The 15,410-nt window shown below is 44.3% G+C and overlaps 17 non-coding genes across 17 annotated transcripts; all 17 read right to left on the bottom strand.

Moving 5' to 3' along the window:
- Nucleotides 1-221: 221 nt before the first annotated feature.
- Nucleotides 222-293, bottom strand: trnam-cau (transfer RNA methionine (anticodon CAU)). The gene has a single exon. It is a non-coding gene; the product is annotated as a tRNA-Met (tRNA).
- A 1,067-nt stretch (nt 294-1,360) lies between these two features.
- On the bottom strand, nt 1,361-1,432 carry trnat-ugu (transfer RNA threonine (anticodon UGU)). Its single transcript has one exon. It is a non-coding gene; the product is annotated as a tRNA-Thr (tRNA).
- Nucleotides 1,433-1,819: 387 nt separating this feature from the next.
- On the bottom strand, nt 1,820-1,891 carry trnam-cau (transfer RNA methionine (anticodon CAU)). Its single transcript has one exon. It is a non-coding gene; the product is annotated as a tRNA-Met (tRNA).
- Nucleotides 1,892-2,958: 1,067 nt separating this feature from the next.
- Nucleotides 2,959-3,030, bottom strand: trnat-ugu (transfer RNA threonine (anticodon UGU)). The gene has a single exon. It is a non-coding gene; the product is annotated as a tRNA-Thr (tRNA).
- Nucleotides 3,031-3,429: 399 nt separating this feature from the next.
- trnam-cau (transfer RNA methionine (anticodon CAU)) lies at nt 3,430-3,501 on the bottom strand. The gene has a single exon. It is a non-coding gene; the product is annotated as a tRNA-Met (tRNA).
- Nucleotides 3,502-4,568: 1,067 nt separating this feature from the next.
- Nucleotides 4,569-4,640, bottom strand: trnat-ugu (transfer RNA threonine (anticodon UGU)). Its single transcript has one exon. It is a non-coding gene; the product is annotated as a tRNA-Thr (tRNA).
- Nucleotides 4,641-5,039: 399 nt separating this feature from the next.
- Nucleotides 5,040-5,111, bottom strand: trnam-cau (transfer RNA methionine (anticodon CAU)). Its single transcript has one exon. It is a non-coding gene; the product is annotated as a tRNA-Met (tRNA).
- A 1,067-nt stretch (nt 5,112-6,178) lies between these two features.
- trnat-ugu (transfer RNA threonine (anticodon UGU)) lies at nt 6,179-6,250 on the bottom strand. Its single transcript has one exon. It is a non-coding gene; the product is annotated as a tRNA-Thr (tRNA).
- Nucleotides 6,251-7,776: 1,526 nt separating this feature from the next.
- trnat-ugu (transfer RNA threonine (anticodon UGU)) lies at nt 7,777-7,848 on the bottom strand. Its single transcript has one exon. It is a non-coding gene; the product is annotated as a tRNA-Thr (tRNA).
- Nucleotides 7,849-8,247: 399 nt separating this feature from the next.
- Nucleotides 8,248-8,319, bottom strand: trnam-cau (transfer RNA methionine (anticodon CAU)). The gene has a single exon. It is a non-coding gene; the product is annotated as a tRNA-Met (tRNA).
- A 1,067-nt stretch (nt 8,320-9,386) lies between these two features.
- On the bottom strand, nt 9,387-9,458 carry trnat-ugu (transfer RNA threonine (anticodon UGU)). Its single transcript has one exon. It is a non-coding gene; the product is annotated as a tRNA-Thr (tRNA).
- Nucleotides 9,459-9,857: 399 nt separating this feature from the next.
- trnam-cau (transfer RNA methionine (anticodon CAU)) lies at nt 9,858-9,929 on the bottom strand. Its single transcript has one exon. It is a non-coding gene; the product is annotated as a tRNA-Met (tRNA).
- Nucleotides 9,930-10,996: 1,067 nt separating this feature from the next.
- trnat-ugu (transfer RNA threonine (anticodon UGU)) lies at nt 10,997-11,068 on the bottom strand. Its single transcript has one exon. It is a non-coding gene; the product is annotated as a tRNA-Thr (tRNA).
- Nucleotides 11,069-11,467: 399 nt separating this feature from the next.
- On the bottom strand, nt 11,468-11,539 carry trnam-cau (transfer RNA methionine (anticodon CAU)). Its single transcript has one exon. It is a non-coding gene; the product is annotated as a tRNA-Met (tRNA).
- A 1,067-nt stretch (nt 11,540-12,606) lies between these two features.
- trnat-ugu (transfer RNA threonine (anticodon UGU)) lies at nt 12,607-12,678 on the bottom strand. Its single transcript has one exon. It is a non-coding gene; the product is annotated as a tRNA-Thr (tRNA).
- A 387-nt stretch (nt 12,679-13,065) lies between these two features.
- On the bottom strand, nt 13,066-13,137 carry trnam-cau (transfer RNA methionine (anticodon CAU)). The gene has a single exon. It is a non-coding gene; the product is annotated as a tRNA-Met (tRNA).
- Nucleotides 13,138-14,204: 1,067 nt separating this feature from the next.
- trnat-ugu (transfer RNA threonine (anticodon UGU)) lies at nt 14,205-14,276 on the bottom strand. Its single transcript has one exon. It is a non-coding gene; the product is annotated as a tRNA-Thr (tRNA).
- Between the last annotated feature and the right edge of the window lie 1,134 nt (nt 14,277-15,410).

Below are 15,410 nucleotides of genomic sequence, written 5' to 3'. Positions count from 1 at the left end.
GAATGCTCCATGAGAGAGTTAAACATTGTGAGTGTGTGAAGATTCTACCTCTTTGTGCAGTTTGGCAACTAAGTTCTCAATGAGGCGCTGTTAGCTTGAAAAAAGAAGCGCAGTGGCTGTTTCTAAAGTAAGATGAGAGAAAGCCCATTAAACTGCATTTTCAGTAGGAGGCATGCATTATTTAATGTCATGGCAATAATCTGCCCTGTCATCATCATAGTTAGCAGAGGATGGTTTCGATCCATCGACCTCTGGGTTATGGGCCCAGCACGCTTCCGCTGCGCCACTCTGCTTCTGTTGTCTTCTCTGTCAGTGTTTTTGGCACCAGTTTGAGTCTGATATACCTGCCTAAGCAGACCTAAGGTTTCAGGATAAATTGCCTGAAAATGCTCGCCTGAGAGAATGCTTCATGAAAGAGTTAAACAATACGGCCATTTAACATTCTACCTCTTTGTGCTGTTTGGCAAAGTGCTAAGTGCTCAATGAAGGTGCCGTTAGCATGAAAGAGAAGCTAAATGGCACAAGCCGGTGTTGTTTAAAGGGAGATAAATTTGTCATGCTAGCTAGACATTTTGATGGGCTTGAAAAACGAAAGTTTTTTTCGGCTGGATTCACCATTCCCCAATATGATATCTACAAACTGAGAATAGACAAGGCCCGCCAAAAAACTTGTTTTCAGTAGGATGCAGGCAATAATAATAGAGACTAAAGCCACATTTCCCCTAAAAACAAGGCGATATGCTGAAAGACAGATTAGTTAGCAGAGGATGGTTTCGGTCCATCGACCTCTGGGTTATAGGCCCAGCACGCTTCCGCTGCGCCACTCTGCTTCTTGTTTGCAGTGATCACTGTTGATGTCAAGAGTTTGAGTGTGATATAACCAACTGCAATAGTGGGGTTTGAGGCGTTTTTTTAAGTTCTCTTACGGCGCCATTCTGGATTGCTAGACAAGGTGCAGGATAAAGGACGAGCAGCAAAGTCTGTAAGAACCTGTCCTTTAATAGTCCATTTGTAAGAAAGGGCCAGTTGAACTGGTACAGAGTTAATGCCCAAGGTCTTGGAAGTGAATCTAAAATTCCCCTCTCCTAGTAGTCCCACAAGACTTTGTTTAATGTTTAGTCTCCCTACGCCATTGCAGGCACCAATGTGAATAGAGCCCATGGTGTTCGGCCGGATAGACCAACACCTTACCACTTGTGAACCATGTCTTGGTATGTGTAAAGGTAAAGAAAGAGCTTTATTGGCAGGGCCTGCAACACAAGATGAAGCAACGTGCTCTGTGCATATACAAGTGAGCAAAGGGTTTTTAATCACATTGCACTTGCCAGGTTGTTTGTGGTCAGTCTACCAATGCCATTTCAGGCACGGATGGGGATTGAACCCATGATTTTTGGTTTACAAGACCAACGCCTTACCACTTGGCCACCATGCCTCTTGACACCCTGATGGAAAGAAAGAACTCTATTGACATGTCCTGCTACTCAAAAGCAAGTATTGACACTGGCGCAGTCATAGGAACATGGGCTTTCCACAAAACAGAGTGGAGGCGGTGAGCTTTATCAACGGAACTGTGAGGGGAAGAAAATGGTTGCCTGAAAGAATGCTCCATGAGAGAGTTAAACATTGTGAGTGTGTGAAGATTCTACCTCTTTGTGCAGTTTGGCAACTAAGTTCTCAATGAGGCGCTGTTAGCTTGAAAAAAGAAGCGCAGTGGCTGTTTCTAAAGTAAGATGAGAAAAAGCCCATTAAACTGCATTTTCAGTAGGAGGCATGCATTATTTAATGTCATGGCAATAATCTGCCATGTCATCATCATAGTTAGCAGAGGATGGTTTCGATCCATCGACCTCTGGGTTATGGGCCCAGCACGCTTCCGCTGCGCCACTCTGCTTCTGTTGTCTTCTCTGTCAGTGTTTTTGGCACCAGTTTGAGTCTGATATACCTGCCTAAGCAGACCTAAGGTTTCAGGATAAATTGACTGAAAATGCTCGCCTGAGAGAATGCTTCATGAAAGAGTTAAACAATACGGCCATTTAACATTCTACCTCTTTGTGCTGTTTGGCAAAGTGCTAAGTGCTCAATGAAGGTGCCGTTAGCATGAAAGAGAAGCTAAATGGCACAAGCCGGTGTTGTTTAAAGGGAGATAAATTTGTCATGCTAGCTAGACATTTTGATGGGCTTGAAAAACGAAAGTTTTTTTCGGCTGGATTCACCATTCCTCAATATGATATCTACAAACTGAGAATAGACAAGGCCCGCCAAAAAACTTGTTTTCAGTAGGATGCAGGCAATAATAATAGAGACTAAAGCCACATTTCCCCTAAAAACAAGGTGATATGCTGAAAGACAGATTAGTTAGCAGAGGATGGTTTCTGTCCATCGACCGCTGGGTTATGGGCCCAGCACGCTTCCACTGCGCCACTCTGCTTCTTGTTTGCAGTGATCACTGTTGATGTCAAGAGTTTGAGTGTGATATAACCAACTGCAATAGTGGGGTTTGAGGCATTTTTTTAAGTTCTCTTACGGCGCCATTCTGGATTGCTAGACAAGGTGCAGGATAAAGGACGAGCAGCAAAGTCTGTAAGAACCTGTCCTTTAATAGTCCATTTGTAAGAAAGGGCCAGTTGAACTGGTACAGAGTTAATGCCCAAGGTCTTGGAAGTGAATCTAAAATTCCCCTCTCCTAGTAGTCCCACAAGACTTTGTTTAATGTTTAGTCTCCCTACGCCATTGCAGGCACCAATGTGAATAGAGCCCATGGTGTTCGGCCGGATAGACCAACACCTTACCACTTGTGAACCATGTCTTGGTATGCGTAAAGGTAAAGAAAGAGCTTTATTGGCAGGGCCTGCAACACAAAATGAAGCAACGTGCTCTGTGAATATACAAGTGAGCAAAGGGTTTTTAATCACATTGCTCTTGCCAGGTTGTTTGTGGTCAGTCTACCAATGCCATTTCAGGCACGGATGGGGATTGAACCCATGATTTTTGGTTTACAAGATCAACGCCTTACCACTTGGCCACCATGCCTCTTGACACCCTGATGGAAAGAAATAACTCTATTGACATGTCCTGCTACTCAAAAGCAAGTATTGACACTGGCGCAGTCATAGGAACGTGGGCTTTCCACAAAACAGAGTGGAGGCGGTGAGCTTTATCAACGGAACTGTGAGGGGAAGGAAATGGTTGCCTGAAAGAATGCTCCAAGAGAGAGTTAAACATTGTGAGTGTGTGAAGATTCTACCTCTTTGTGCAGTTTGGCAACTAAGTTCTCAATGAGGCGCTGTTAGCTTGAAAAAAGAAGCGCAGTGGCTGACGCTGGGGTTGTTTCTAAAGTAAGATGAGAGAAAGCCCATTAAACTGCATTTTCAGTAGGAGGCATGCATTATTTAATGTCATGGCAATAATCTGCCCTGTCATCATCATAGTTAGCAGAGGATGGTTTCGATCCATCGACCTCTGGGTTATGGGCCCAGCACGCTTCCGCTGCGCCACTCTGCTTCTGTTGTCTTCTCTGTCAGTGTTTTTGGCACCAGTTTCAGTCTGATATACCTGCCTAAGCAGACCTAAGGTTTCAGGATAAATTGCCTGAAAATGCTCGCCTGAGAGAATGCTTCATGACAGAGTTAAACAATACGCCCATTTAACATTCTACCTCTTTGTGCTGTTTGGCAAAGTGCTAAGTGCTCAATGAAGGTGCCGTTAGCATGAAAGAGAAGCTAAATGGCACAAGCCGGTGTTGTTTAAAGGGAGATAAATTTGTCATGCTAGCTAGACATTTTGATGGGCTTGAAAAACGAAAGTTTTTTTCGGCTGGATTCACCATTCCCCAATATGATATCTACAAACTGAGAATAGACAAGGCCCGCCAAAAAACTTGTTTTCAGTAGGATGCAGGCAATAATAATAGAGACTAAAGCCACATTTCCCCTAAAAACAAGGCGATATGCTGAAAGACAGATTAGTTAGCAGAGGATGGTTTCGGTCCATCGACCTCTGGGTTATGGGCCCAGCACGCTTCCGCTGCGCCACTCTGCTTCTTGTTTGCAGTGATCACTGTTGATGTCAAGAGTTTGAGTGTGATATAACCAACTGCAATAGTGGGGTTTGAGGCGTTTTTTTAAGTTCTCTTACGGCGCCATTCTGGATTGCTAGACAAGGTGCAGGATAAAGGACGAGCAGCAAAGTCTGTAAGAACCTGTCCTTTAATAGTCCATTTGTAAGAAAGGGCCAGTTGAACTGGTACAGAGTTAATGCCCAAGGTCTTGGAAGTGAATCTAAAATTCCCCCCTCCTAGTAGTCCCACAAGACTTTGTTTAATGTTTAGTCTCCCTACGCCATTGCAGGCACCAATGTGAATAGAGCCCATGGTGTTCGGCCGGATAGACCAACACCTTACCACTTGTGAACCATGTCTTGGTATGCGTAAAGGTAAAGAAAGAGCTTTATTGGCAGGGCCTGCAACACAAAATGAAGCAACGTGCTCTGTGAATATACAAGTGAGCAAAGGGTTTTTAATCACATTGCTCTTGCCAGGTTGTTTGTGGTCAGTCTACCAATGCCATTTCAGGCACGGATGGGGATTGAACCCATGATTTTTGGTTTACAAGATCAACGCCTTACCACTTGGCCACCATGCCTCTTGACACCCTGATGGAAAGAAATAACTCTATTGACATGTCCTGCTACTCAAAAGCAAGTATTGACACTGGCGCAGTCATAGGAACGTGGGCTTTCCACAAAACAGAGTGGAGGCGGTGAGCTTTATCAACGGAACTGTGAGGGGAAGGAAATGGTTGCCTGAAAGAATGCTCCAAGAGAGAGTTAAACATTGTGAGTGTGTGAAGATTCTACCTCTTTGTGCAGTTTGGCAACTAAGTTCTCAATGAGGCGCTGTTAGCTTGAAAAAAGAAGCGCAGTGGCTGACGCTGGGGTTGTTTCTAAAGTAAGATGAGAGAAAGCCCATTAAACTGCATTTTCAGTAGGAGGCATGCATTATTTAATGTCATGGCAATAATCTGACCTGTCATCATCATAGTTAGCAGAGGATGGTTTCGATCCATCGACCTCTGGGTTATGGGCCCAGCACGCTTCCGCTGCGCCACTCTGCTTCTGTTGTCTTCTCTGTCAGTGTTTTTGGCACCAGTTTCAGTCTGATATACCTGCCTAAGCAGACCTAAGGTTTCAGGATAAATTGCCTGAAAATGCTCGCCTGAGAGAATGCTTCATGACAGAGTTAAACAATACGCCCATTTAACATTCTACCTCTTTGTGCTGTTTGGCAAAGTGCTAAGTGCTCAATGAAGGTGCCGTTAGCATGAAAGAGAAGCTAAATGGCACAAGCCGGTGTTGTTTAAAGGGAGATAAATTTGTCATGCTAGCTAGACATTTTGATGGGCTTGAAAAACGAAAGTTTTTTTCGGCTGGATTCACCATTCCCCAATATGATATCTACAAACTGAGAATAGACAAGGCCCGCCAAAAAACTTGTTTTCAGTAGGATGCAGGCAATAATAATAGAGACTAAAGCCACATTTCCCCTAAAAACAAGGCGATATGCTGAAAGACAGATTAGTTAGCAGAGGATGGTTTCGGTCCATCGACCTCTGGGTTATGGGCCCAGCACGCTTCCGCTGCGCCACTCTGCTTCTTGTTTGCAGTGATCACTGTTGATGTCAAGAGTTTGAGTGTGATATAACCAACTGCAATAGTGGGGTTTGAGGCGTTTTTTTAAGTTCTCTTACGGCGCCATTCTGGATTGCTAGACAAGGTGCAGGATAAAGGACGAGCAGCAAAGTCTGTAAGAACCTGTCCTTTAATAGTCCATTTGTAAGAAAGGGCCAGTTGAACTGGTACAGAGTTAATGCCCAAGGTCTTGGAAGTGAATCTAAAATTCCCCCCTCCTAGTAGTCCCACAAGACTTTGTTTAATGTTTAGTCTCCCTACGCCATTGCAGGCACCAATGTGAATAGAGCCCATGGTGTTCGGCCGGATAGACCAACACCTTACCACTTGTGAACCATGTCTTGGTATGCGTAAAGGTAAAGAAAGAGCTTTATTGGCAGGGCCTGCAACACAAAATGAAGCAACGTGCTCTGTGCATATACAAGTGAGCAAAGGGTTTTTAATCACATTGCACTTGCCAGGTTGTTTGTGGTCAGTCTACCAATGCCATTTCAGGCACGGATGGGGATTGAACCCATGATTTTTGGTTTACAAGACCAACGCCTTACCACTTGGCCACCATGCCTCTTGACACCCTGATGGAAAGAAAGAACTCTATTGACATGTCCTGCTACTCAAAAGCAAGTATTGACACTGGCGCAGTCATAGGAACATGGGCTTTCCACAAAACAGAGTGGAGGCGGTGAGCTTTATCAACGGAACTGTGTGGGGAAGAAAATGGTTGCCTGAAAGAATGCTCCATGAGAGAGTTAAACATTGTGAGTGTGTGAAGATTCTACCTCTTTGTGCAGTTTGGCAACTAAGTTCTCAATGAGGCGCTGTTAGCTTGAAAAAAGAAGCGCAGTGGCTGTTTCTAAAGTAAGATGAGAGAAAGCCCATTAAACTGCATTTTCAGTAGGAGGCATGCATTATTTAATGTCATGGCAATAATCTGCCATGTCATCATCATAGTTAGCAGAGGATGGTTTCGGTCCATCGACCTCTGGGTTATGGGCCCAGCACGCTTCCGCTGCCACACTCTGCTTCTGTTGTCTTCTCTGTCAGTGTTTTTGGCACCAGTTTGAGTCTGATATACCTGCCTAAGCAGACCTAAGGTTTCAGGATAAATTGCCTGAAAATGCTCGCCTGAGAGAATGCTTCATGAAAGAGTTAAACAATACGGCCATTTAACATCCTACCTCTTTGTGCTGTTTGGCAAAGTGCTAAGTGCTCAATGAAGGTGCCGTTAGCATGAAAGAGAAGCTAAATGGCACAAGCCGGTGTTGTTTAAAGGGAGATAAATTTGTCATGCTAGCTAGACATTTTGATGGGCTTGAAAAACGAAAGTTTTTTTCGGCTGGATTCACCATTCCCCAATATGATATCTACAAACTGAGAATAGACAAGGCCCGCCAAAAAACTTGTTTTCAGTAGGATGCAGGCAATAATAATAGAGACTAAAGCCACATTTCCCCTAAAAACAAGGTGATATGCTGAAAGACAGATTAGTTAGCAGAGGATGGTTTCGGTCCATCGACCTCTGGGTTATGGGCCCAGCACGCTTCCGCTGCGCCACTCTGCTTCTTGTTTGCAGTGATCACTGTTGATGTCAAGAGTTTGAGTGTGATATAACCAACTGCAATAGTGGGGTTTGAGGCATTTTTTTAAGTTCTCTTACGGCGCCATTCTGGATTGCTAGACAAGGTGCAGGATAAAGGACGAGCAGCAAAGTCTGTAAGAACCTGTCCTTTAATAGTCCATTTGTAAGAAAGGGCCAGTTGAACTGGTACAGAGTTAATGCCCAAGGTCTTGGAAGTGAATCTAAAATTCCCCTCTCCTAGTAGTCCCACAAGACTTTGTTTAATGTTTAGTCTCCCTACGCCATTGCAGGCACCAATGTGAATAGAGCCCATGGTGTTCGGCCGGATAGACCAACACCTTACCACTTGTGAACCATGTCTTGGTATGCGTAAAGGTAAAGAAAGAGCTTTATTGGCAGGGCCTGCAACACAAAATGAAGCAATGTGCTCTGTGAATATACAAGTGAGCAAAGGGTTTTTAATCACATTGCTCTTGCCAGGTTGTTTGTGGTCAGTCTACCAATGCCATTTCAGGCACGGATGGGGATTGAACCCATGATTTTTGGTTTACAAGATCAACGCCTTACCACTTGGCCACCATGCCTCTTGACACCCTGATGGAAAGAAATAACTCTATTGACATGTCCTGCTACTCAAAAGCAAGTATTGACACTGGCGCAGTCATAGGAACGTGGGCTTTCCACAAAACAGAGTGGAGGCGGTGAGCTTTATCAACGGAACTGTGAGGGGAAGAAAATGGTTGCCTGAAAGAATGCTCCAAGAGAGAGTTAAACATTGTGAGTGTGTGAAGATTCTACCTCTTTGTGCAGTTTGGCAACTAAGTTCTCAATGAGGCGCTGTTAGCTTGAAAAAAGAAGCGCAGTGGCTGACGCTGGGGTTGTTTCTAAAGTAAGATAAGAGAAAGCCCATTAAACTGCATTTTCAGTAGGAGGCATGCATTATTTAATGTCATGGCAATAATCTGCCCTGTCATCATCATAGTTAGCAGAGGATGGTTTCGATCCATCGACCTCTGGGTTATGGGCCCAGCACGCTTCCGCTGCGCCACTCTGCTTCTGTTGTCTTCTCTGTCAGTGTTTTTGGCACCAGTTTGAGTCTGATATACCTGCCTAAGCAGACCTAAGGTTTCAGGATAAATTGCCTGAAAATGCTCGCCTGAGAGAATGCTTCATGACAGAGTTAAACAATACGCCCATTTAACATTCTACCTCTATGTGCTATTTGGCATAGTGCTAAGTGCTCAATGAAGGTGCCGTTAGCATGAAAGAGAAGCTAAATGGCACAAGCCGGTGTTGTTTAAAGGGAGATAAATTTGTCATGCTAGCTAGACATTTTGATGGGCTTGAAAAACAAAAGTTTTTTTCGGCTGGATTCACCATTCCCCAATATGATATCTACAAACTGAGAATAGACAAGGCCCGCCAAAAAACTTGTTTTCAGTAGGATGCAGGCAATAATAATAGAGACTAAAGCCACATTTCCCCTAAAAACAAGGTGATATGCTGAAAGACAGATTAGTTAGCAGAGGATGGTTTCGGTCCATCGACCTCTGGGTTATGGGCCCAGCACGCTTCCGCTGCGCCACTCTGCTTCTTGTTTGCAGTGATCACTGTTGATGTCAAGAGTTTGAGTGTGATATAACCAACTGCAATAGTGGGGTTTGAGGCATTTTTTTAAGTTCTCTTACGGCGCCATTCTGGATTGCTAGACAAGGTGCAGGATAAAGGACGAGCAGCAAAGTCTGTAAGAACCTGTCCTTTAATAGTCCATTTGTAAGAAAGGGCCAGTTGAACTGGTACAGAGTTAATGCCCAAGGTCTTGGAAGTGAATCTAAAATTCCCCTCTCCTAGTAGTCCCACAAGACTTTGTTTAATGTTTAGTCTCCCTACGCCATTGCAGGCACCAATGTGAATAGAGCCCATGGTGTTCGGCCGGATAGACCAACACCTTACCACTTGTGAACCATGTCTTGGTATGCGTAAAGGTAAAGAAAGAGCTTTATTGGCAGGGCCTGCAACACAAAATGAAGCAATGTGCTCTGTGAATATACAAGTGAGCAAAGGGTTTTTAATCACATTGCTCTTGCCAGGTTGTTTGTGGTCAGTCTACCAATGCCATTTCAGGCACGGATGGGGATTGAACCCATGATTTTTGGTTTACAAGATCAACGCCTTACCACTTGGCCACCATGCCTCTTGACACCCTGATGGAAAGAAATAACTCTATTGACATGTCCTGCTACTCAAAAGCAAGTATTGACACTGGCGCAGTCATAGGAACGTGGGCTTTCCACAAAACAGAGTGGAGGCGGTGAGCTTTATCAACGGAACTGTGAGGGGAAGAAAATGGTTGCCTGAAAGAATGCTCCAAGAGAGAGTTAAACATTGTGAGTGTGTGAAGATTCTACCTCTTTGTGCAGTTTGGCAACTAAGTTCTCAATGAGGCGCTGTTAGCTTGAAAAAAGAAGCGCAGTGGCTGACGCTGGGGTTGTTTCTAAAGTAAGATAAGAGAAAGCCCATTAAACTGCATTTTCAGTAGGAGGCATGCATTATTTAATGTCATGGCAATAATCTGCCCTGTCATCATCATAGTTAGCAGAGGATGGTTTCGATCCATCGACCTCTGGGTTATGGGCCCAGCACGCTTCCGCTGCGCCACTCTGCTTCTGTTGTCTTCTCTGTCAGTGTTTTTGGCACCAGTTTGAGTCTGATATACCTGCCTAAGCAGACCTAAGGTTTCAGGATAAATTGCCTGAAAATGCTCGCCTGAGAGAATGCTTCATGACAGAGTTAAACAATACGCCCATTTAACATTCTACCTCTATGTGCTATTTGGCATAGTGCTAAGTGCTCAATGAAGGTGCCGTTAGCATGAAAGAGAAGCTAAATGGCACAAGCCGGTGTTGTTTAAAGGGAGATAAATTTGTCATGCTAGCTAGACATTTTGATGGGCTTGAAAAACAAAAGTTTTTTTCGGCTGGATTCACCATTCCCCAATATGAAATCTACAAACTGAGAATAGACAAGGCCCGCCAAAAAACTTGTTTTCAGTAGGATGCAGGCAATAATAATAGAGACTAAAGCCACATTTCCCCTAAAAACAAGGCGATATGCTGAAAGACAGATTAGTTAGCAGAGGATGGTTTCGGTCCATCGACCTCTGGGTTATGGGCCCAGCACGCTTCCGCTGCGCCACTCTGCTTCTTGTTTGCAGTGATCACTGTTGATGTCAAGAGTTTGAGTGTGATATAACCAACTGCAATAGTGGGGTTTGAGGCGTTTTTTTAAGTTCTCTTACGGCGCCATTCTGGATTGCTAGACAAGGTGCAGGATAAAGGACGAGCAGCAAAGTCTGTAAGAACCTGTCCTTTAATAGTCCATTTGTAAGAAAGGGCCAGTTGAACTGGTACAGAGTTAATGCCCAAGGTCTTGGAAGTGAATCTAAAATTCCCCTCTCCTAGTAGTCCCACAAGACTTTGTTTAATGTTTAGTCTCCCTACGCCATTGCAGGCACCAATGTGAATAGAGCCCATGGTGTTCGGCCGGATAGACCAACACCTTACCACTTGTGAACCATGTCTTGGTATGCGTAAAGGTAAAGAAAGAGCTTTATTGGCAGGGCCTGCAACACAAAATGAAGCAACGTGCTCTGTGCATATACAAGTGAGCAAAGGGTTTTTAATCACATTGCACTTGCCAGGTTGTTTGTGGTCAGTCTACCAATGCCATTTCAGGCACGGATGGGGATTGAACCCATGATTTTTGGTTTACAAGACCAACGCCTTACCACTTGGCCACCATGCCTCTTGACACCCTGATGGAAAGAAAGAACTCTATTGACATGTCCTGCTACTCAAAAGCAAGTATTGACACTGGCGCAGTCATAGGAACATGGGCTTTCCACAAAACAGAGTGGAGGCAGTGAGCTTTATCAACGGAACTGTGTGGGGAAGAAAATGGTTGCCTGAAAGAATGCTCCATGAGAGAGTTAAACATTGTGAGTGTGTGAAGATTCTACCTCTTTGTGCAGTTTGGCAACTAAGTTCTCAATGAGGTGCTGTTAGCTTGAAAAAAGAAGAGCAGTGGCTGACGCTGGGGTTGTTCCTAAAATAAGATGAGAGAAAGCCCATTAAACTGCATTTTCAGTAAGAGGGATGCATTATTTAATGTCATGGCAATAATCTGCACTGTCATCATCATAGTTAGCAGAGGATGGTTTCGATCCATCGACCTCTGGGTTATGGGCCCAGCACGCTTCCGCTGCGCCACTCTGCTTCTGTTGTCTTCTCTGTCAGTGTTTTTGGCACCAGTTTGAGTCTGATATACCTGCCTAAGCAGACCTAAGGTTTCAGGATAAATTGCCTGAAAATGCTCGCCTGAGAGAATGCTTCATGAAAGAGTTAAACAATACGCCCATTTAACATTCTACCTCTTTGTGCTGTTTGGCAAAGTGCTAAGTGCTCAATGAAGGTGCCGTTAGCATGAAAGAGAAGCTAAATGGCACAAGCCGGTGTTGTTTAAAGGGAGATAAATTTGTCATGCTAGCTAGACATTTTGATGGGCTTGAAAAACGAAAGTTTTTTTCGGCTGGATTCACCATTCCCCAATATGATATCTACAAACTGAGAATAGACAAGGCCCGCCAAAAAACTTGTTTTCAGTAGGATGCAGGCAATAATAATAGAGACTAAAGCCACATTTCCCCTAAAAACAAGGCGATATGCTGAAAGACAAACTAGTTAGCAGAGGATGGTTTCGGTCCATCGACCTCTGGGTTATGGGCCCAGCACGGTTCCGCTGCGCCACTCTGCTTCTTGTTTGCAGTGATCACTGTTGATGTCAAGAGTTTGAGTGTGATATAACCAACTGCAATAGTGGGGTTTGAGGCGTTTTTTTAAGTTCTCTTACGGCGCCATTCTGGATTGCTAGACAAGGTGCAGGATAAAGGACGAGCAGCAAAGTCTGTAAGAACCTGTCCTTTAATAGTCCATTTGTAAGAAAGGGCCAGTTGAACTGGTACAGAGTTAATGCCCAAGGTCTTGGAAGTGAATCTAAAATTCCCCTCTCCTAGTAGTCCCACAAGACTTTGTTTAATGTTTAGTCTCCCTACGCCATTGCAGGCACCAATGTGAATAGAGCCCATGGTGTTCGGCCGGATAGACCAACACCTTACCACTTGTGAACCATGTCTTGGTATGTGTAAAGGTAAAGAAAGAGCTTTATTGGCAGGGCCTGCAACACAAAATGAAGCAACATGCTCTGTGCATATACAAGTGAGCAAAGGGTTTTTAATCACATTGCACTTGCCAGGTTGTTTGTGGTCAGTCTACCAATGCCATTTCAGGCACGGATGGGGATTGAACCCATGATTTTTGGGTTACAAGACCAACGCCTTACCACTTGGCCACCATGCCTCTTGACACCCTGATGGAAAGAAAGAACTCTATTGACATGTCCTGCTACTCAAAAGCAAGTATTGACACTGGCGCAGTCATAGGAACATGGGCTTTCCACAAAACAGAGTGGAGGCGGTGAGCTTTATCAACGGAACTGTGTGGGGAAGAAAATGGTTGCCTGAAAGAATGCTCCATGAGAGAGTTAAACATTGTGAGTGTGTGAAGATTCTACCTCTTTGTGCAGTTTGGCAACTAAGTTCTCAATGAGGCGCTGTTAGCTTGAAAAAAGAAGCGCAGTGGCTGTTTCTAAAGTAAGATTAGAGAAAGCCCATTAAACTGCATTTTCAGTAGGAGGCATGCATTATTTAATGTCATGGCAATAATCTGCCCTGTCATCATCATAGTTAGCAGAGGATGGTTTCGATCCATCGACCTCTGGGTTATGGGCCCAGCACGCTTCCGCTGCGCCACTCTGCTTCTGTTGTCTTCTCTGTCAGTGTTTTTGGCACCAGTTTGAGTCTGATATACCTGCCTAAGCAGACCTAAGGTTTCAGGATACATTGCCTGAAAATGCTCGCCTGAGAGAATGCTTCATGAAAGAGTTAAACAATACGCCCATTTAACATTCTACCTCTTTGTGCTGTTTGGCAAAGTGCTAAGTGCTCAATGTAGGTGCCGTTAGCATGAAAGAGAAGCTAAATGGCACAAGCCGGTGTTGTTTAAAGGGAGATAAATTTGTCATGCTAGCTAGACATTTTGATGGGCTTGAAAAACGAAAGTTTTTTTCGGCTGGATTCACCATTCCCCAATATGATATCTACAAACTGAGAATAGACAAGGCCCGCCAAAAAACTTGTTTTCAGTAGGATGCAGGCAATAATAATAGAGACTAAAGCCACATTTCCCCTAAAAACAAGGCGATATGCTGAAAGACAGATTAGTTAGCAGAGGATGGTTTCGGTCCATCGACCTCTGGGTTATGGGCCCAGCACGCTTCCGCTGCGCCACTCTGCTTCTTGTTTGCAGTGATCACTGTTGATGTCAAGAGTTTGAGTGTGATATAACCAACTGCAATAGTGGGGTTTGAGGCGTTTTTTTAAGTTCTCTTACGGCGCCATTCTGGATTGCTAGACAAGGTGCAGGATAAAGGACGAGCAGCAAAGTCTGTAAGAACCTGTCCTTTAATAGTCCATTTGTAAGAAAGGGCCAGTTGAACTGGTACAGAGTTAATGCCCAAGGTCTTGGAAGTGAATCTAAAATTCCCCCCTCCTAGTAGTCCCACAAGACTTTGTTTAATGTTTAGTCTCCCTACGCCATTGCAGGCACCAATGTGAATAGAGCCCATGGTGTTCGGCCGGATAGACCAACACCTTACCACTTGTGAACCATGTCTTGGTATGCGTAAAGGTAAAGAAAGAGCTTTATTGGCAGGGCCTGCAACACAAAATGAAGCAACGTGCTCTGTGCATATACAAGTGAGCAAAGGGTTTTTAATCACATTGCACTTGCCAGGTTGTTTGTGGTCAGTCTACCAATGCCATTTCAGGCACGGATGGGGATTGAACCCATGATTTTTGGTTTACAAGACCAACGCCTTACCACTTGGCCACCATGCCTCTTGACACCCTGATGGAAAGAAAGAACTCTATTGACATGTCCTGCTACTCAAAAGCAAGTATTGACACTGGCGCAGTCATAGGAACATGGGCTTTCCACAAAACAGAGTGGAGGCGGTGAGCTTTATCAACGGAACTGTGTGGGGAAGAAAATGGTTGCCTGAAAGAATGCTCCATGAGAGAGTTAAACATTGTGAGTGTGTGAAGATTCTACCTCTTTGTGCAGTTTGGCAACTAAGTTCTCAATGAGGCGCTGTTAGCTTGAAAAAAGAAGCGCAGTGGCTGTTTCTAAAGTAAGATGAGAGAAAGCCCATTAAACTGCATTTTCAGTAGGAGGCATGCATTATTTAATGTCATGGCAATAATCTGCCATGTCATCATCATAGTTAGCAGAGGATGGTTTCGGTCCATCGACCTCTGGGTTATGGGCCCAGCACGCTTCCGCTGCCACACTCTGCTTCTGTTGTCTTCTCTGTCAGTGTTTTTGGCACCAGTTTGAGTCTGATATACCTGCCTAAGCAGACCTAAGGTTTCAGGATAAATTGCCTGAAAATGCTCGCCTGAGAGAATGCTTCATGAAAGAGTTAAACAATACGGCCATTTAACATTCTACCTCTTTGTGCTGTTTGGCAAAGTGCTAAGTGCTCAATGAAGGTGCCGTTAGCATGAAAGAGAAGCTAAATGGCACAAGCCGGTGTTGTTTAAAGGGAGATAAATTTGTCATGCTAGCTAGACATTTTGATGGGCTTGAAAAACGAAAGTTTTTTTCGGCTGGATTCACCATTCCCCAATATGATATCTACAAACTGAGAATAGACAAGGCCCGCCAAAAAACTTGTTTTCAGTAGGATGCAGGCAATAATAATAGAGACTAAAGCCACATTTCCCCTAAAAACAAGGTGATATGCTGAAAGACAGATTAGTTAGCAGAGGATGGTTTCGGTCCATCGACCTCTGGGTTATGGGCCCAGCACGCTTCCGCTGCGCCACTCTGCTTCTTGTTTGCAGTGATCACTGTTGATGTCAAGAGTTTGAGTGTGATATAACCAACTGCAATAGTGGGGTTTGAGGCATTTTTTTAAGTTCTCTTACGGCGCCATTCTGGATTGCTAGACAAGGTGCAGGATAAAGGAC

This window comes from Oryzias latipes, chromosome 18, assembly GCF_053564925.1.
Source record: "Oryzias latipes strain Hd-rR chromosome 18, Olatipes_Hd-rR_3.1".
NCBI classification, from domain to species: Eukaryota; Metazoa; Chordata; class Actinopteri; order Beloniformes; family Adrianichthyidae; genus Oryzias; species Oryzias latipes.
The sequence above is the reverse complement of the archived record's forward strand: the minus strand, read 5'-3'. Positions and strand labels throughout refer to the sequence as shown.